Below are 22,254 nucleotides of genomic sequence, written 5' to 3' on the forward strand. Positions count from 1 at the left end.
ACCCAAATCACTCTCCTGGATGCAAAAAGGTCTCCCTGGGCTGAATGTGTGGCTGCTTCCTTTCAGAGAGCATTGGCTTCATGGGGGTATCTGGGGACACTACTTTTCTTCATCTGTCCACTTATCTCTAGGGCAGCAAGCCCTTCAGGGTGAATCAAGTGAAGAGAACCAAATAGATCAGTCCTTGTTTTCCCTCCACACAACACTAAAACCTACGTAAAACTTGCATTTTTATTTCTAGGGAGAGGAGGCACCTCCATCCTTGAAAGAGTTAATCCATACGGGTCCCATTGTGGTAGTGAGAAGACAGCTGGAGGAGCTTTTCCTTCTCCTGTGGTTTCTCTAAAATCATTATCACTTCCACCTGGCTGAGTTCACAGTCTCCCTGCGTCCTCTTTTAGTAAGGACTGGAAATAACCTAAGAATGAAAAGAAGAAAAAGATAAGGGCAATTAAGTGGAGAAACAGCCTTAAAGGATTTCCCACTGTCCAGTCCCTCCATTCTGTGTGACAGAATTACTCTTTGAGCCAGAAATATCTCTGCCTCTGGGTGAGTTCAGTTCTCTTGATACCCAGCAAAGACACACTCAGCCAAAATCTCTCTCCTTTCTTTCTGCTGAGTGAATTTCCAGCCACAGAGGCTTCTCTACCCTCTCCTACCTTCTCCCCCCTTCAACAGAATTAGATCACATGCGTTTCTTTCCTCACCAAACAGAAGGGGAATTCCAAGAAAGAAAGTTAATGTGGTCTTATCTTTTGATTCATCTTTGGGAAGACAACATCAAAGTAAATAGGGAAATGCATTTTGCATCAAACATACCTGTATGTGCATCCTACTCGGATATTGACTACATGTGTGCCCTTAAATTTTCTGGGAGTCAATTTACTAAGATGTAAAATAGAGCTGTTTCTTCAGGGGTTTGTTTTTGTTTGTTTTTTTTTAAAGGATTAAGTGCATTCACGCATTTGAATGTAAAATGTTTAATAACACAATGCTGATATGCAATAAGATCTGGCTAAAAGGTAGACATTGTGATTCTACCTTACTTGGTTATCTATCCACAGCCACCACACAGAGGACTCTCCGTAAATATGTATTAAAGAGTAAATGAAAGAACAAATGAAATAGTAACATAAATATTCAGTATTTATACACACATAGGATATACATACACACGATGGTCTAAATACTTATATTATCATCCTCCCTCTGAAAATCGCATTGCTCTCTGCTTTATCTGAGATCTCAAAGCAGGATAGAGTCTGACAGCCTTCAGGGAGTCTGGGGGGGGGGGGGGATGGGGGAATGCTGATCACAGAATTTGCAAGGATTCTTCTTTCTCAAAGTTTTACTGTAAGAGGTGGCCTCCAGGAACCCACGCATTTTCTTGATGACGGCGGCAGAATTTGACAGTCCTTTAGACATCAAGACAATACAGGTGGGACAGGTGGGTAGAGTAACATGCTTCTGGCCCACAACCTAAGGCCTGCAAAAGGAAGAGCACAGGTACTCAGTCTGTCCATTTACCAGGAAGAGTCATGGCAGAATTCGAGAAACCAGGAGATGTGGTCTTTAACTTGCACTTCCTTCTCTCAGTTGCCCTTTTTTTTTTTTTTTTTTTTTTTTTTTTTTTTTTGCAGAAGACACTGTAAATTGCAGATCTCATGCAATTTAATTCTGGAAAATATCTGGATTCAGACTTGGCATTTCTTGCATAAGACACCAAAGGAGTTAATGTCTGGCCAGTAATCAAAATCTGGCGGCTCCTCCACCACACATAATAGGCATTGTTGTTCTTGAGAGTTTGTCTGTTTTTTCTGGCAGGCTTGACTGTTTGGAACCGATTCTAAAACAGAAAAGGAAAAAGTCAGTCTGCTTTTTCTTTTTTTTCTTTCTTTTTTTTTGTTTACATGCACATGCAACAAAACATAAGGCTGGCCACATAACTGTTGTTTCGCCAGATTTCCAGGAAAAATTGATGACTTGCTATTCAAAGAAGATGATATATCAACTTAAAACGTACTTACCAAAAGAGAATTTATTTATTCAAAGGAGGTGATGTATCAACTTAAAACGTTCTTACCAAAAGAGAATTTATTTACATATGTGCATGAAACATCCCAAACACCCTAAAGTGACTGCCTTCTCTCCATACCAAGCAACACATTACAACTATATTAGCTGGTAAGTGAACCGTGGCTGGCTGAAACATTCATCTACATAGAAAATCCATCTTCACGATGTTATTAATGTGCTTGTTCATCAACCTTCCCAGGTCACTTGCAATCTTAAGACATGCTTGTCACTCCCACCTGATGTGCTTCCAGATGTTTTCATCTAAAACCAACATGAACATAACTTACTAAAGTTACTGATATGATCAACATCCCATTACAAAACAGACCCATCCCTCTAGGAAAGGGCAGATCCTTTTCAATTTCCAAACTGCCATAAAGCAACATTTTTGTATAAACCAAAATCATTCACTGGGTTTTCAATGACAAATTATTATAGAAGTTTGTAAATACTTAGTTTCTGCATTCACATTTCAGAATGAGGACCAAAATTCTCTGTGGACCATGCCTAATTGGCTCTAGGCTTAGTTATATTGGAGACAGACCAATATTCTAGATGAGTTTTCAAGTACCTTTTCGGTAAAGGGCCAGATGCTAAATATTTTGGGTTTTGCAACCCATACAGTCTCTGTAGCTATTCAATTCTGCTGTTTTAGAATGAAAACAGCCATAGACAGGAAAACATTCATAGAAAATGAATGAGCTATGTTCAATAAAACTTTATTTATAAGAATAGGCTACAGGCTGGATTTGGCCCATAAGCTCTAATGTGCCAACACCTGGATACTAATGTGGTTTATAATGATGGTGATGATAGCTAACTGTTACTGACCAGCTACTAAGTGCCAGGTCCTGTCTGTTCTCCCACCACACCCATAGGTTGTCACTGTGATTGAAATATTTAAAATATCAGTATCATCTTGATCATCTTGTTTCCTTTCTCATCTCTCCATCCATCATTCACCTCAGCAGTACCTAGAACTTAGTGACCAATCACACCACAAATCCTGATAGAGTCAGGGCCAGGGGTAGATACAGTGTGGAGTGAATACACTCACGGAAACATTTGCATATTTGTGTCTTTGGTGCTTGCTCTGGGTCACACACTGGCCTCAGCAATGGAGAACAAAACACCCAAGATCCTGCCCTTACAAAACTTAACATTTGGCTGGGTGTTGTGGCGCATGCCTATAATCCCAGTGGCTCTGGAGGCTGAGGTAGGAGGATTGCTAGTTCAAAGCCAACCTCAGCAAAACAGAGATGCTAAGCAACTCAGTGAGACCCTATCTCTAAACAAAATACAAAATAGGGCTGGGGATGTGGCTCATTGGTTGAGTGCCCCTGAGTTCAATCCCTGGTACCCACCCCCATACAAAAAAAACTTAACATTCTACTAAGGAGAGGCAGACAAAAACAAAGAACTATGTATTATATTGAATGTGGGGACTCGGTGTTGGAAGAAAAATAAAGCCGAATAGGAGAACAGAATGACAAGGGAATGTTGCTCTTTCATCCAACTCATTTATTTCTTATTCAACTACACTCCAAATAGACCTGTGATCTCCAATGTATCTACTAGGCTTAAATATATTTATAGAATGTGTTCATAACATATTTTTTATCTATTATTTTCCCCCAATTGTACAGGAGAGAACACTGAGGTAGGAACTGTTTATTTGTTGCAGCTGCAAATATTTATTAAGTGCCTACTTTGGGCCTGGTCCTGTTTTTAGAAGGAATCCAACAGCTAGCAAAACAGAGATGCTCGCTCCTGTGGTATTTACCTATGACCAGGGAAGTCAGAGAATAAACAAAAACCATAATAAACACACGTCAGAAGGTGATAAGTATAACAGAGAAAAGTCATCGGGGGATAAGAAGAACCAGAGTGCCTGGAAGAAGACAGATCGTCACTTAAAATAGCCGAGCAGAATGTTCTCCAGCGGGTAAGTGCGACTGCAAGAACACCTATCTGAACGTCAAGCCCTGGTGTTTAGTCAGCTCGCCACCAAGTCAGCGTGTCATCCATTAAAAGGAAACACAGGATGTTCTGTGCTGAGTGTTCTATTTAAGTGCAGAGAAAGAAATGTTATTCTTTCAAAGTCATTTTTTGCCCTTCCTTTTCCCTTGCATGAAAGAAAATACTGGCAGCTGAAACAATGCAGGGATGGAAGAGGGAAAAGGAAGGAAAAACCAAAACAGGGCCAGCATTCAGGCTGCTGTTTTAACAAGGAGGTAACTGTGGCCCCGCCCTCCCAGGTCCCAGGACAGCCTTACTAAGGAACCAGGGGAAAGCAGGGCTGGCAGACGCTGGGCATTTTCCATTAGTGTGCAGTTGGCTTTTTCAAAAAGTAATGAGATGTTAATATAGATTTGAATTTTAATCGGATCCAACATGGGAACCGGGTGTTTTTCTTCAAATGTGAAATATTTCTAGGCTTTTAGAAAAATGTCAGCTGTATAAAGGCTAACTACTGTTTTACATATAAAACTGCCATTCTTCATTGGTTTCTCAGGAAAAATATGACGATAAAATGAAACATTGCCGCAAAGATTTTTTTTTTTTACTTTCTTAGGAACATTAATTGTTTCTGAGGGTTTTATTTTTTATTTTTTTAATCATTCTTACAAACTAAGAAAAATGCTTGTAAGGTTAAGGCAAGGATTAGGGGATTTCAGTTAATACATCGTGAAAACAGACGTAATTGAAATCTATTTTTGATAATCATAATATTAAGTTAAGAGAGCTCAAAAATTTCTTTAAAAAATGTGATACACTCAGCAGCTCGGTAGGCTGAGGCAGGAGGATTGCAAGTTCAAAGCCACCCTCAGGAACTTAGTGAGACTCTAGCAACTTAGAGAGACCCTGTCTCAAAACAAAAAATAAAAAGAGCTGGGGAAGTCACTCAGTGGTTAAGCACCGGTGGTACAAAAAAAAAAAAAGATACAGCTTTAATGCTATGTGTTATGGTTTAGATGTGGTATCCCCAAAAAACTTACATGACACAATGCAAGAAGGTTTAGAGGACAAAACCATTGGGTTATAGCCTTAACCTAAGCAGTGATGGGATTAATTAAGTGGGAACCTGAGGCAGGTGAGGTGTAGCTGCAGGAAGTGGTTCATTGGGGGCATAGCTCTGGGGTATCTAGTTTGTATCTGGAGAGTGGAGTCTCTATCTGCTTTCTGATCATCAGGTGAGCCACTTTCCTCTACCACACTCTCTGCCATGATGTTCAGCCTCATCCTGAGCCCTGAGGAATGGAGCCTCCTGCCCATGGACTGAGATCTCATGAAACCGTGAGCCCCCACATAAACTTTTCTTCCCCTAAAACTGTTCTGTTCAGTTCTTTTAGCCACAGCAATGAAAAAGCTGACTAGAACACTAGGAAGACCAATAGCAATAACTCTGCCGACAAGCAAAAGGGGTTCAAAGTCAAGTCTGCTTGCCCAGAAAGGACGTACTCAGTAACCACCACCCATTGCTACCAGCCGCGACAACACTGTTCTCTCTGGTGTATGGTGTTACAGCTGCTCCCTCCACTCCAGTCATTTCACTAAACCCTTCCCCAGAGTGTGCTTTAACACACCCTGACCCTGCGAGAGACGTGGTTCCCATTTCACAGATGAGAAGGATGCCCAGACGTGTGGCGTAACTGACTCAAAAGCAGAAGACAAGGAAGGCTGGGTTCTAGTCCACAGGGCTTTGACTGTCAAGTCAGCACTTCGCTTGGACTTTCTCCCTTCTTGTCTTTCCTACATTTTCTCCCTTCCCCTCTAGTATTCTTTTCAAGGAGTATGCACTACTTTTGTAATTGGAAAAAAGATCTTTTTTTTGGAGTATACTTATTATGCCTAGTAGCTCTACTAATCAGTTTATTGAGTTATTCAGAATAAAGTCCTCTGGGGTGTTAAGGGGCAGCCGGGTCCTGGGAGTCTGTCTCTACTACCACTCGGGAATAAATCAAGCTATTTTCTGCATGACAAGTCTATCCAAAAATCCACTGGTCAAACAGCAGATAGGAACTCAAGTCCATGCCCAATCCACTTCCTATCCACCCCCATGAGAATTCTCTGAAGGCCACTAAATAATAAAGACAGAGCCTGCTGTGGGTGGGTGGAAACGAGGAGACTAGGGACGAGATTTCCCTAAACCTCCTTCATTGAACTCTGATTTGGATAGTCCTTGGAGAAAACAAAGGCAAGACCTCATGAGTGTCCACTTTTGGGGAATGTAAGCTTGAGATTTTCCATCTGTGCATACATTGGGATGCCTAAACACATGTTTATAACACATAATCCTATGATTAAGCATCCAGAGTAATAAGACAAATATACTGGAAAGAGAGACAATTATTTACTTTATTAAAGGATTTCAACACTAAAATATAAATCTCTATTGTGTTAATTTGCAAAGTAAATTGCCTGAAAATGTGAGATGTCAAATTTTCTATCTAACTCGGAGTGAACAGTCAGACTGGGAAACTAAGCATGCTGTTAACAAAGGAGAAAAAGAATGTGTACATTGGAGAGGGTCACAGTAGCCCCACAAGTATTCTGATAGGCCCCTCTCAAAACTTCTTAAACAGACCTCCACTTATATAAATTAAATATATATATTTTTTGGAAATGATGCTTATCATCTATAGAAATATCTGCTAGTATGGTAAATTTGAATATTGTATCTGTGAAAGAGAATATCAGCTCACAAAATTTGGGCACCACAGCTGAGAACTCTGATTCTGTGGATCCAGAAGGAATTCAGGCATTGGCATTTTAATAAATCCTCTTCCAATGCCACCAGCCACCACATATGATTCCAAAACATACCTAATTCTGAAAACCCCTGGGCTAGTTAATGTAAAATGGTGGACAGTTCCTTCAAATTGAGGGAGAGAAGGTTAATGTTCACAGGACAGCATGAAGGCAAGGAATCATTGTTGATGTTTTCAAGATGCTAACAATTGCAGGAGAGTATACGGAAGATATCACATAGTGAGACAGAAAGCAAGAGGGATTCAGGTTCCAGGTTTGCTCTTTGTATAACAACTCACCCTCTCAAAAACTGACTACTCTGTAAAACCAGTATGAATCCTTCCCAAGGACAATACCTCCCTCAGCCCTAATCACCTTGCACTGAGACTTACATCTAAAAGATTTCTACCACCTCAATGCTACCACTTTGAAGGCCAATCCTTCAACACTTGAACCTTTAGGGCACATGCTCAAATTATACCATGCACTGTCTTAGCTCAGGCCATCATAACAAAATAGTACAGATCGGGTGGTAGCTTAAGCAACAGACAATTATTTCTCACAGTATTTAAGGCAGGGAAATCCTAGATCAAGGTGCAAGTCAGTTGATGTCCTTTGTTAGGTCTGTCTTCCTGGCTTTCAGACAGTTGCATTCTAGCTGTATTCTCATTTGGTGGAGGGAGATAGAGACAGCAATCTGATCTCTTTTTTCCTCTTCTTATAAGGACACAAATCTCATCATGGGGGCCTATCCTCATGGCCTCATTCAAATCCAATGGCTTCCCCAAGGTCCCTACCTCCAAATACCATCAGATGGGAGGTTAGGGATTCCATATAGAATTTGGAGGCAAACAGCATCCAGTACACACGTTGCACAGTTCTCCAGAGAAGAAAAGAGGCCAAAACCATGAACTTCAGCCAACATACTGATAATGTCAGGGCAGTGCTCCCCTCCAATGGATCATCCAAGTGAAAACTCAAACTCAATTAATTAAGAAAATGTGAGTCCATCTTATTAAAAAAAAAAGTTGTTGATGTCTTTTTCTACCATATCAAGAATTTGTAAGAACAGAAAATTAATGAAGACTGAAATTCAAGATTCTAGTAAAAAAAAAAAATCATTATTCACTTGATGACAGTTGCTTGGTGAGTGACATCCACTGCTCAAAGCAAAACATGAAAGAAAGAAGGAAGTTGTCCATCCACCTCTTCACTCTATAATTCTATCCATGAATTATCCACTCTACATCCTATAATTGTCTTTTGCAAGACAACTGGTCTTTCCTAGTTCACTTCTTTCTCTCAATTCAGACGGACTATAGTACATATTTTATAACAGTGCTATCCAGGCTAGGAAACTTGACAGATATTTATCTTTAGACATGCCAAGGTCAGGACTTCCTTTCTCTCCTCCTATATTTCCATTAGCTCATACTTTATAAGGTTGATGAACTAGTGAATGTTCTATCATTCCCCTCTCTGCTCGCTCCCCTTCAGCCATCATGGAAAGATTTTGAGCACAGATATGCTATCAGATCTGTACTCCTGGAAATAAGGAGTGTGTGTGCAGTGAATAGCAGTTACATTCTAATTATATTAATTCAGACTGCAATTTCATTGAAACATAAAGGACCTGCTGTCGGGGTGGTATGGACAATGGAGGCTGAACATGTCAACGACATGACAAATTCCTCGAGCAGAGTGCCAGATGTATTGTTGCCCAGGATTCTTTTCTGAGAGCAAATTCAGTCCGCACTATCAGTGTCAACTCTGGAGTAAGAAATGGGTTCATTTGTTATCTTTCCAACTTGCAGGTACATCTGCCAGAAGAGTCTGCCAACAGATGAATTGGTAATTAAAATCATTTCCGTGGTTGGAGGGAGTGATTCAGAAATTGTCCCTCTTTTCTTTCTTTCTTTCTTTCCCTGTGCTGGGGAAAGAATACTTTGGTGAATATTGATGAGACTTGGCCACGGGCCGTACCAGAATTGTGCGATTCACTAGTGCCTCCGTGTTCACTTTAGTACTGAGAGCCTTTACTGAGATTTGATTCTTTTAAGCTTTTTCATGGAACTAAGTTCTAGTCTTTGTTAATACTGCGGTGTCCTCCTTTGTCCTATACAGGTTCTTTGGAGCAAATTCTAATATGAATCAAATACAATTCAATTTATGAAGACGTGTGTATTGTATCCCCTTCCTCTGCTAGCGACTGTGCTAAAATAAATAATAATAATAATGAGAATACATTCATCTGGATTTCTTTTACTTCAGCTAACCAAATGTTAATGAGGGGTGAAGTTTCTCCCCATAGAGGAAATTCAATAAATGAAAAGAAAATCATTTGTGGATATGTATCATTCTATAGTTGTCAAAACACATAGAATGTACTATTGTGAGCTTTAATGAACATATCAACTCTGGGTGGTAAGCATGGGTCAATACAGGTTTATTGGTTTTCATAAATAAGCACCTACTCTGGGGAGTGATGTTGGTCATGGGGGATAATGAGATTATATGGAGTGGATTATATGGGAATGTTACCTACATTCTACTCAATTTCTTGTGAACCTAAAACTGCTCTAGAAAATAAAGTTTAAAAAATATATATATAAAATTAAGATATCAACAATTTTTATAACTAATGAATTAATGGATTCACATAAACATTTTTAAGAGTTGATAATCTCTCTCTCTCTCTCTCTCTCTCTCTCTCACACACACACACACACACACACACACACACACACACACACACACACTTCTATTTACGGAAATACCGCTACTTAAGAAGTAGTATTATCAAAATGTGGAACCAGAATCAGATAAAATCTCCAATTCTAACTGTAATTTTACAGGAAATACAAAGGACAAGATGATGAATATGTTTGAGAACTCCTCAGGAAATGGAATCAAGAAAATCCAGCTTATTCGAAATTGTCCTGGAAAAACAATCCCATTTCTTCAACCAAAGAGTGATTCTAAGAAAAAATGGGAGATGAAAAAGGAACACATATATTAAAAGAAGCCTTGAGATACAAATCAAGCAATCAGAATGTAGGGCTTGGATCTAAAGTTAATAGATTGTGATTAAACCTAAATTAGTAGATTGTAAAACAATTGGGAATATACGGTCAAACTGACTACACATTTCCTGAAATGATAACTTACTGGCAATGTTTGTAGGTGTGATAAAGTTATTGTGTTTATTTTATTTTTGAGAATCCCTACCTCTTAGAGACACACACTGGAAGATACGTGATGCAATGAAGTCATTTATGGGGTGGGACCAGTACAGTTACATGTGACCATCCCTGAGTGGTGAAGTAAGGAATTTTGGTGGCTCATTATACTTTATATTCTTTTGTATATGTCTGAAATGTTTTAGAATAAAAGTTTACATAACTGAGAAATGGTCTCTACCTGACCAAGCCTCAGTTTCGATTGTAAAACAAATAATAATATTTATTATAGAGACAACATCATATGATATGATTTTCTGAAAATTTAAAAAGTATATTTAGAGTACCTGGCATGCAGTAGACACTAGGTTATTTAAGGGACCAGATTTATCTGTTCATTACTGAACTGGCTGGTCTGAACCTGATGGTGTTTCCACACTGGGGAGGGTGCAGGCAAGGGGCAGGCAGGGTTGACACCCTCAGGTTACCACCCTTTCAAGCACCACAAAGATGTTGATTAGAGGGTTTTTAATTTCCATCTTGTGCTGAGTTACTATTTTTAGATTGCTGATCCTGGAACATACATGTAGGCGCCCTGGTTTGTTAAATATTTATTTAATCAATTCCAGGCGACTCCAGGTGCAGGGAGGAAAAGTGCAAATATATCATATCTCCTAAAGCCAATTACTCCGTTCCACCCTTGCCTCCACGGATATTTTTCTTTTATGAAATATCAAAAGACAATTATATTATCTTCCAAATTAATTCTAAGACTATCAATTTCCCCAGCTCATTCCAACTCCCTCTGACCATTTTCTTTTTTTTGTATCTCGATCTTACTTACCCTCACAAACCCCTGTTAACAGAAAGACCAAAGTTTAAAAGAAAAAAAAAAAAAACATTAAAAAGTGAAGCACATCCGGAAAAGATTAGATTGCACACAGAGGCACAGTCTGCTCTCCGGAATGATAAGCCCTGACCAAGCAGGAACTCTTCCAGTTAGCTTCAAGCGGCTGAGTTTTCTTGGCTTTCTGGGTCCTGCTGCAGACTTCATATTGTCAAGAACCCAGCCTCAACCCTTTCCAACTGGGGTCTACATGTCAATTCCTCTTATTTCTAATAAAGCTAATTCTTATTTTTCTAACTTGCTTCCAATTCTCAAATGTAGCTCCAAAGAAAACAGAAAGTAATTAAAATGTCAACACTTCCCTGAGAAAGAACATAAACTCGCTCTGGATTTTCTTTCCACTAGAAATGCTGATTTTTCTCCAACGCACTGGGTCCTGTGCACAGCAACCACAGTCACCATGGCAGAGCTGGCCCATCAAGCAATGTACATAAATCCCCTCTGTCCATTACCTTGTTTGCATTTCTTCTTCTCCCTTACCATTTTCCAAGTGGAGGGATTCTATAAATGAAGCACTTAAACCTGTCTCTTATAATGGACTAATATCTACTCCATTATAATATATCCAAATTTTATGCGATATGAAATAAGCTCTAGCAGCAATAAGCAATTTGATTTAACGTGAAAAAAGCCATGTGGAGCCTAACAGCTTATTATTCAGCGCAATACAATAAATTAACTGAGCACCATTTTGCATAATGGAAGCCTGATTATTCCTTTTACCTTCATTTGGATTGGTTTGGATGGATTATCACTCTCTTCAGAGTTAATCAGGTTTATGTGAAACAGCTTCTTCTTTAAAGGTATTACATTAAAGAATGAAATAAGGGAGAGAAAACATATGCCATTATTTTGTAATTTGTGTTTGTAAGGCAAGTTCTTTGAAAGAGAATTCCCCAGAAGGAGAATTCTGTGACCAGTGGTCCAGGAATTATTCAATTAAGAGAAGAAGAAAAAAAAAACAATTCAGGTCTCATGCTGGCCCCTTCCCATTTCCTTTCCATAGATCCCTGCCATTTCCTTGGCTTGATTCTGCAAAGGTCATTGCTCCTTGGTATCAGATAGATTGGTTCCAGGATCCCAATATTCAAGTCCTTTATGTAAAATGGAACAGCATTTGCATATAATCTGCACAGATTACTTATAATATCTAACATAATGTATATGTTATGTGAAAAGTTGTTATACTTCATTGTCTAGGGAATAATGAAAAGGAAAATCTGTACATGTTCAGTCAAACACAATTTTTCTTTCAATATTTTTGGTCTGCAGTTGGTTAAATCTACAGATACAGAGCCAGCAAATACCAATGGTGAGCTATTCTTTTAGAAGAACTCTTGGTTCCTTCTTTCAGTTATCTCCCCTCCCTGCTATCTGTTCTATACATACCCAATTACTTAGCACTTTGGTGCACACATCATGCGGCCCAGCACTCTGTTAGTCAGCTTTACATTACTGTGACCAAAATATCTGACAAGAACATCTTAGTCCGGGCATCATGGTGCACACCTGTAATCTCAGCAACTCAGAAGGCTGAGGCAGGAGGATTGCAAGTTCAAAGCCAGCCTTAGCAAAAGTGAGGCTCTAAACAACTCAGTGAGACCCTATCTCTAAGTAAAATACAAAATAGGGATAGGAATGTGGCTTAGTGGTTGAACACCCCTGAATTTAATTTCCAGTACCAACAACAACAACAACAGAACAATTTAGAAATGAAAAATATCGTTTTGGCTTACTGTTTCAGAGATTCAGCCCCTGGTCCGTCATCTTCATTGTTCTGGGCTTGAGGTGAGGCAGAACATCATGGTGGAAGTGGGTGGTGGAGGACAAAAACTGCTCAGTTCATGGCACTCAAGAAGGAGAGAGAGAAAGAGAGTGAGAGTGAGAGTGAGAGAGAGAGAGAGAGAGAGAGAGAGAGAAAGAGAGAGAGAAAGTATGCAGAGCCAGGGACAAGATATAGTACCTAAAGGCACGCCCCCAGTGACCTACTTCTTTCCATTCCCACCTGCCTACAGTTATCACCCTGTAGTTCATTCAAATCACTAATCCATCAAGTTGATTAATCCACTGATGAAGTACAGGCCTCATCCCCCAATCTTTTCACCTCTGAACACGGCTCTGTTTCCTAACACATAGCTTTTGGGGGACACTTTTAGATCCAAACCATAACAAGCACCATTGGTCAGTGAGTATAGAAGAAGCCCCATTAAGGATCACAGTCAGATCTCCCATCAAAGTTCTCCAAATGCATTGAAATACATGCCAATAATGACTGCCACAAGCCATCACAACCACCATTTTTTGAGGACTACGCACAATCCAAGTAACTCTTAAGTCATTAGAGCAGGCCTACAAGGAAAAGATCATCGTCTCAATTTTGCAAATGGAAACTGAGCCTAAGATAAATAAAATATCTTACCAAATTTGCACAGCGAGTGAAGAGGTTGAATCCGTGTGACATGTTACACTGTCTGATGAAAAAAAAAAAAAGTTAGCAAAGTAGCCTCTCCATCTCTACATCACCACCCAGGGGAAACAAAACAATGTCCTCCCAACAGTGTGGCTGACTGTTCATAACTGTACACATGGAGTTATTTTATAGTATTTAAAGGGTAAATATGTGGCACCACCTCTGCATCTTACAGAGACATTTGGATTTCTTTCCTGGATTATAAACTGCATAAGGCCATGACACTTATTTTCTATATGATAGGACATCAATGTGGTATGGTGTTGAAGCCAGAAAACCATAGGTTCCTCATTTGACTCTACTTACCACTAACTGCAGTGAACTCTAGCTGGTTTTGCACAAAAAATAAGCTTCATGGAGCTATTGAACTAAACTATTAAATGAAGTAAGTTAGATGAACACATAGCACAGGTATGCAATCAGTAAATCTATATTCTCTCTCTCTCTCTCTCTCTCTCTCTCTCTCTCTCTCTCTCTCTCTCTCTCTCTCTCCCCCCCCCCATACTATATAGACTTCAATTTTCCATGGATGAAGCTAGTTTCATGGATGTTTTCCCTAGGAAACAAAAGTGCCCACTTTTGTGAGATTCTGATAGAAAATTCCACCCCTTGTGTTATTTTCTTTTACAATTATTCACTAGCACACATTTACATTTTCCCATTTCACCAAAATATTCTAGAAATTAATTTGAGTCCCAAAATTTAGAACAATGAAGTTAGCCAACATTCGTCTTTACATCTTTTTTTTCTTCAAACTCCTCCGTCATCATTGCTTCACTTTCTTTTCTTCAGGCTGTGACAGTGCTGCTGGTGATTTAAGAGAAATTTAGATCAAGATCTAGCACATAATTTTATCTACTTCTGCCTCTGACATGAAATGCTTTCCCTTTAGGGGGGAAAGAAAGAGAAAGGAAGGAAAAGGCAAACCTTCAGTTTTTTAAAAAATTAGGAACAAAGGGAAGAAAAAGATGAGTGACTATCTCACCCACAAAAAAAAATTATGTGGCAAAGTTTTGTTATGTTATGAGTGGCTTCAAATTTTAAAGATACATAGAGGTCACATTTTTCTTTGGAAACAGTTACACTTTGTTGGGATCTGAACAAAATGTCTAACAATAAAAAAATGTTACATAGAATCTTCAGTGAATGATCATGTATTTTGTCTTTGGTTTATGGCATCTTTTGCCAAACACTCAAAGAATTTTATATATTTCTTTGAGTTAGAATGAGAATATTATTTGCCAGAATATGGTTTGATAAAATGATAGCTCAGAGACATTAAGTGAAACATACAGAGTCACACAGCAAGTTAGTATCAGACATTTTAAAATTTGGATTTTGGAGCATCATGAAAGCTATAAAATGAGAAAACAGTGAATACTTGCTTCATGGATCAGCTTTCTTGGGGACAGAACCTTTGCTCTTGAGTCTTCCTCTATATTCCCTAAAGGAATGTACAACCTAATTGGATGTGGGTGGCATGGGAGTATATATATGAGATAAAATTTTTTTTCTAGAAATCTAGAAAGGGACACAAAAGTGATGTTTGAGGTAAGCCTTGCAGAATGAGAAGGACTTCCCAAGGTCAACTGTGTGGAGCAGGGGGTGGGGAGGGGAGGAAGTTCAGGCAGATAGGGAACTGTGCAGTAGCATGAAAACATGAGTGGAGGGGGGCTATGTCATGAAAGATGAAGGGGTGGAATCTGGGTCATGACCAGGTTCAAGAGCAAAGGAAGGAGCTACAATTGGGACGACAGAGACCCATTAGAGAGCTCTTACCATCCTCTTGCTGTGCTCTGGCAAGCATCCAGCTGAGGGTAGCATTGTGGACCCTGAGCAGGGTCCTGAGCTGTAAAGGGAGAAAATAGTGGATACTTTGCTGCATTCCCCTCGGAGATGGTCCTCATGCCCACACGTCATACCTTCCCTGCACCGCATCACACCCGTGTCTAGGCAAATGACAAACTATGTCACAGGGCTTCGGATTTCTCTAAACAAAACTTCTGTACAAGCTGCAGTTGATGAGAAAAGAAAGCAGAGGACAGGATGCTGGGGGACACCTGTGCGTCAAGGAATGATAGAGGAACTCATGAAGGTTCCCTGGAAGGAGAAGTCAGAGGAAGACGGAAACCCCAGAGAGCTACGAGATGGAAGTCAAGGGAGAGGAAGCAGGTGAGGTACAAACAGAGAATGGGCCTGGGGAGCAATCGCTGTGGCTGGGACCTAGGAAGAAAGAGCCACAGATTAAACAGCCTGCACAGGTGGAGTTCATGCGATCCTCGGTGACCTCAACAGACGGTTTACCCAATTACAAGTCAATTGGGGAATATAAAGAATGGAGAAAGCATATATGGAGAATATTTCTTTTTTATTAGTTCTTATTGGTTATACAGGACAGTAGGATGTATTTTGACATACACATACACGGAGTATAACTCATTCTTCTGATTGTACATGATGTAGAATTACATTGGTCGTGTGATCATATGCACACATAGGATAGCAAGGTACAATTCATTCTACTACATTACCTGTTCCTATTTCCCCTCCCTTCCCCTCATTCCCCATTGTCTAATCCAAATACTTCTATTTTTTTCCCTACCACCTTCCTTACTGTTAGCGTCTGCATATCAGAGAAAACATTCTGCGTTTTGTTTTTTGGGATTGACTTATTTCACTTAGCATAATATTCTCCAATTCCATTCATTTACCAGCAAATGCCATAACTTCATTCTTCTTTAAGGTTAAGCAATATTCCATTGTGTATATATGCCACATTTTCTTTATCCATTCATCTGTTGAAGGGCACCTAGGTTGGTTCCATAGTTTAGCTATTGTGAATTAAGCTGCTATAAACATTGATGTGGCTGCATCACTATAGCATGCTGATTTTACATCCTTTGGATATAGGCCATGGAGTGGGATGACTGGGTCAAATGGTAGTTTAATTCCAAGTTTTTGGAGGAATCTCCATACTGCTCTCCACAGTGGTTGCACCAATTTGCAGTCCCACCAGCAATGTATGAGTGTGCCTTTTTCCCACATCCTCACCAACATTTATTGTTGCTTATATCCTTGAAAATTGCCACTCTGACTGGAGTGAGATGAAATCTCAGTGTAGTTTTAATTTGCATTTCTCTAATTGCTAGAGATGTCGAGCATTTTTTCATATATTTGTTGGCCGATCATATTTATTCTTCGGCGACGTGTCGGAACATCTTTTTATACTTACCTATGAAAGGAAGGAGAAATGAGGCCAGAGGAGCATTTAGGGTTAAGATTAGGCCTTTGGCATGCACAAAAGTTAACTCAAAATGGATCAAGGAGCTTGATATCAAATCAGAGACACAGCGTCTGATAGAAGAAAAAGTTGGCTACGATCTACATACTGTGGGGTCGGGCCCCAAATTCCTTAATAGGACACACATAGCACAAGAGTTAATAACTAGAATCAACAAATGGGACTTACTCAAACTAAAAAGTTTTTTCTCAGCAAAAGAAACAATAAGAGAGGTAAATAGGGAGTCTACGTCCTGGGAACAAATCTTTACTCCTCACACTTCAGATAGAGCCCTAATATCCAGAGTATACAAAGAACTCAAAAAATTAGACAATAAGATAACAAATAACCCAATCAACAGATGGGCCAAGGACCTGAACAGACAATTCTCAGAGGAGGACATACTATCAATCAACAAGCACATGAAAAAATGCTCAGCATAGTCAGAGAAATGCAAATCAAAACCACCCTAAGATACCATCTCACTCCAGTAAGATTGGCAGCCATTAGGAAGTCAAACAACAACAAGTGCTGGCGAGGATGTGGGGAAAAAGGTACACTTGCTCATTGTTGGTGGGACTGCAAATTGGTGCAGCCAATTTGGAAAGCAGTATGGAGATTTCTTGGAAAGCTGGGAATGGAACCACCATTTGACCCAGCTATTCCCCTTCTCGGTCTATTCCCTAAAGACCTAATAAGAGCATGCTACAGGGACACTGCTACATCGATGTTCATAGCAGCACAATTCACAATAGCAAGACTGTGGAACCAACCTAGATGCCCTTCAATAGATGAATGGATAAAAAAAAATGTGGCATCTATACACAATGGAGTATTACTCTGCATTAAAAAATGACAAAATCATAGAATTTGGAGGGAAATGGATGGCATTAGAGCAGATTATGCTAAGTGAAGCCAGCCAATCCCTAAAAAACAAATGCCAAATGTCCTCTTTGATATAAGGAGAGTAACTAAGAACAGAGTAGGGACGAAGAGCATGATGAGAAGATTAACATTAAACAGGGATAAGAGGTGGGAGGGAAAGCGAGAGGGAAGGGAAATTGCATGGAAATGGAAGGAGACCCTCATGGTTATACAAAATTACATACAAGAGGAAGTGAGGGGAAAGGGAAAAATAATACAAGGGGGAGAAATGAATTACAGTAGAGGGGGTAGAGAGAGAAGACGGGAGGGGAGGGGATGGGAGGGGAGGGGGGATAGTAGAGGATAGGAAAGGCAGCAGAATACAACAGACACTAGTATGGCAATATGTAAATCAATGGAAGTGTAACTGATGTGATTCTGCAATCTGTATACGGGGTAAAAATGGGAGTTCATAACCCACTTGAATCAAAATGTGAAATATGATATGTCAAGAACTATGTAATGTTTTGAACAACCAACAATAAAAAAAAAGATTGGGCCTTTGGGACTTTTTCTTTTCATTTTTATGTTTTTTTGTTGTTGTTATTGTTGTCTTTTTTTTTTTTCAGGGATGGGGATAGAATCCAGAGCCTCACACATGCAGGGTTGTGCTCTACCATTAAGCTACATCCCAAGCTCTATTTTGTTTTTCTTGTTTCAACAGAAGAGAGCATTGAGTTGAGTGCATTTAATGATGGTAATGAGTCTAGGATGAGGATACAGTCCAGAAATGTTCTGAGCAACAAAAGCATAGATGCTAGAAATGAAGGCTTTGGGTAGGGCTGAAGGTGGTTTTCAGTGAGTTAAGAAAGAGGAACTTCATCAAAAGGAAGCAAGGACAACCCTGGCTTCTGGCAATAATATATAAAACAGCCTAGTGGAAATAACATTTTAGATCACCAAAGAGTCAGAAATATCCAACCTGGAGTCCTAGCCTTATCTCTCAGTCCTTCACTCAGATCCTTCATCTGCCATCAGTGAGAAATGCACTTATCTTGGCAAGTGACCTCAGGCTTCAATCTCACTGTTCTCTACTGACATTCCCTCCCCACTGCTCAGCTGTATTTTTTTTTTTTTTGCCTTCTACACATAACTTTCTGATATGCTCAATATTTTAGTTATTTATCTTCTTTCTTATCTGCTCCTCCTATTAGAATCCAAAGAAAAACAAAAGTGAAAACTTTTTCTCCAGTTTCGTTCACCCCAATATCCTCAGCATTCTAACGGCTGGGACATAGTGGGTTCTCAGTAAATAATGGTTGGATGAATAAATTAAGGATTAAGATGTTACAGAGGAGTTTCTCAAGTTCAGCATTATTGGCGTTTACATCCAGATAATTAATTTATTTGGGAGGGGGGCTGTCCTGTGCCTTCCTAATATGTTTAGCAACATCACTGGCCCCTAAGAACTAGATGCCAATAGCACCCTCCCCTGTGGGAGCAAGCAAAACCGTGTGGAACATGATCAAAGTCCACTGAGAGCAAAACCACCCTCAACTGAGAGCCTCTGCTACAGAAAGCTAAAAATGTTATGATATGATATGATATGATATGATATGATATGATACTACACTATATTATATTACACTGTAATGCCAAGTGATAGTGACACTTGGTCACCAAATTCTCCCATGGCCTGCTTAATTTGAGGTGCAGGAAAATACTACATCAGCGATGGTGTTGGCTTCATGGAAAAATGACATTTTAAAAATTGTTTTACTAAGAAATATGTTTAGAAGGAAACACCTTATAAATCAAAAAAGCACCTGCTTAACTCTTGTCTGGCAGGTGAGTGTGATGTATATTCTTCCTTGTCACCCCTCTGGACAAACAATAATAACAAAAATAATGATTCCCACTCGTGTAGACTTGTGTCATCCGAGCTAATAATGTGTGATAGATGATTTATGGGTAAGATGATTTTAAAAATGATGTCTCAGCCTGCACATTCTAATTACCAAAGGACTATAAGGAGCCTGAAGAGACAGCTGAAGTTGTCCTTTTCAAAATTATTTTCCCTTCAAACTGTCCATTTTAACCACTCCCTTCCTCTGCTTTGAATAGAAATCAGTTGTCTTGGATTAAATTGGCCAACACTGACCTCTCAGAAACATAAGGATCTCAAAAAATGAAGAATGTTCCAAAAACTGCCTTTGAGAATGTGAAAAAAATAGATGCAAAAAAAAAAAAAAAAAGATCCAGAAACATCTTGGCCCTAAGATCTCTCCTTAAGCACAGATAGCACCAACTAGGGAGTAGTCATCAGGCCAATGACTACTAGGTAGTCATATGGTTAGGGCAACCATATGTCTGGTTGGCCTACAATATTCCCAGTTTATGCCTGACATCCCAATATACCAATTAAAAGCAGCCCCTTTCACTCTTAAAATGTCTGCACGTGGACAATGAATATAGGGTCTCCTTCCTCAGAGTTAATTATCTCTGGTATGCCTGCACAAGAGCAAGGTGAGCATGGAGGGACGTGTTGCAAAACACCTCCTTGCTTTTCTGTCTCTGAGCCTTGGGCACAGTTCAGACTTCTCAGCACTCCAGGGCAGACCCACCTACAAGGATGGTCCTTTCTGTTGCACTGGCTCAAGGAAAAACTCTCTGTGAGTCAATAAATGAGTCAGTCTTCCACCTCACTCATTGATCTAGCTGGGCAATCTATATGTCATTTCTCTCTCCACTCCCAAGAAAAGGGAAATGGTAATTAGGCTATCACGTCGCAGAGTCTGACTTGCTCAGGTTTTCCAACGGCATGGAGATTCCCGAAGGCCATGTGGTGTGAGAGCTGACTGATTCTGAACCTTGCTCTGAGGGTGCTCCTGACTGTACAGTGCTGGCTATAAGGAGCCTGAATGAGAACCTCCTGGATCCATAGCTCAGTACTTCTCAGATTAGGGTAGGGACGATAGAGAGAGCCAACTGACCCACAACATCCAACCCTGTAACTAGCAAGAGAAGCCTTTGTCTCTCAGAACCAAGAACACAGGCAAGAGATTACACAAGGGTGGGGTTAGCCACATCACCCTCTGCCCACTCATATCAGAGGTCCAGGTGGTCAGCAGCACAGTAGAGCTCTTGTCCCCAAACTAAGATAAGGGACAGAGACTGAGAACTCAGTAACAGCTATTACAGGGTATCCCTGAGATGGGTCCCTAGCCCTCCTGTGACCCAGAAGTCCTGCTTATCACTAGCTTCTACTCTCATCATTCACCGCTTCAAATTCCAGAAGGAACCGCTTTTGATTTCTCTCCAGGATCGAAGCCCCTCTCAACCCAATAGCTTTTTGCATATACAGTTCTCTAGAACACACTCTAATCTCTAATTCCCACTTATTTGTCCTTCCTTTTTCAGTGTGAATGTGTGATTTTTTTCCTCCAGGGAAACCTCTTTCAATTCCCCAAATTGGAATCCAGGGCCCATCCTACCACACCCAGTCTGCATTTCTTGTTCTCAGAGTACTCTTCACAGTTATGATTGTGTGTATTTATAATCTCTGCTAATTATAACCCTTCAAAGTTAGTAATTTTCCCTTATTCTTGGCCCTTCATTTTCCCCTGAGTAATCTACAATACCTGGTACATAGAAGTTTCTCAAGGAATGCATGTTGAATGACTATGTGAGTGACTGACATGTTTCACCTTGGTAGCAGCAACTGTGGAGGTGAAGAGTATGATGACCCTCACCTTGTTATTTATGTCACCCACCATGTACCACACACTTTACTTGAAAAGTTATTGTGAAGACTACTTTAGATAATGCATTTATTTGGTGTTTAATAAATAGCAGCTATCCATAAGATATTACTTAAGCCTCCCTACAACACTGCAATGTATTATCTGCCTTTTAACGGGTAGGGAAACCGAGCCTCAGAGAGGTTGAAGTGATCCGAAAGAAAATGGCCAAGTCAATCAAGATTCTAGATGATAACTAAAACTGCCTGACTCAAACTCAAGCTCGTTCGCTGTAACACCCTGATGGAAAGAAAGAAGCAAGGAAGGGAGGCAAGAAAAAAGGGAGGGAGGAAGAGAGAGAAAGAGGGAGGGAGGGAGGAAGGGAGGGAATAAGAAAGAATTAAAGGAAGGGGATTTGAGATTATTTTGCTTTCAACACTACCTGACCCTAATCCTGGCAGAATTCTTCAAACAAGTATCACTGTATTGCTAGCATCTAAGCATTAGCAGTTAACAGGATTTTTGAAAGAAAATTATAAAACAAACAACCAAAATATCTGATGCAAGGGGGTGCTCACCTCTTGGTCATGATGTCATCGCCGGCGACTGAAGCTCAGCCGGCATGGTTCCTCTGCAAGAGTGGTTTCCGTCAACACTTCCAGCATCTATTAGTTGTGTCCTGACTCTGGCCTTGCCTCAATTCAGGCCTGCTTCCGGCTTATTGGTGTGAGTCACACTGTCCTTGCACAGGGTGATGAGTCAGATGCGGCCAAGTACTTCAGTAAATGGAGGTTAGGGACTAATATGAAGTCATCGAAGTTCACATGAAAGGGACAAAAGAGACCTCACAAGGTTGCTGCTGAAGTCTGGTTTATAAATAGCCTTTCTCTACAGATCAAAGCCCATACAGGAAACATCGAAAAACTCTCTCACACCTAGGGGCGGTGAAAAATTGATCATGACAGATCAATGCCATCTCCATTCTC

General features: G+C 40.0%; 1 long non-coding RNA gene across 1 annotated transcript; it reads right to left on the minus strand.

Annotated features, from left to right (window-relative positions):
* Positions 1-1,136: 1,136 nt before the first annotated feature.
* LOC308658651 lies at positions 1,137-21,904 on the minus strand. The gene is made up of 3 exons (XR_014024218.1): positions 21,847-21,904; positions 13,334-13,385; positions 1,137-1,846 (listed from the first exon to the last, which is right to left on the minus strand). It is a non-coding gene; the product is annotated as an uncharacterized lncRNA (long non-coding RNA).
* Between the last annotated feature and the right edge of the window lie 350 nt (positions 21,905-22,254).

The sequence above is a fragment of the Spermophilus citellus genome (assembly GCF_964194105.1).
Source record: "Spermophilus citellus genome assembly, chromosome: 10".
Classification (NCBI taxonomy): Eukaryota; Metazoa; Chordata; class Mammalia; order Rodentia; family Sciuridae; genus Spermophilus; species Spermophilus citellus.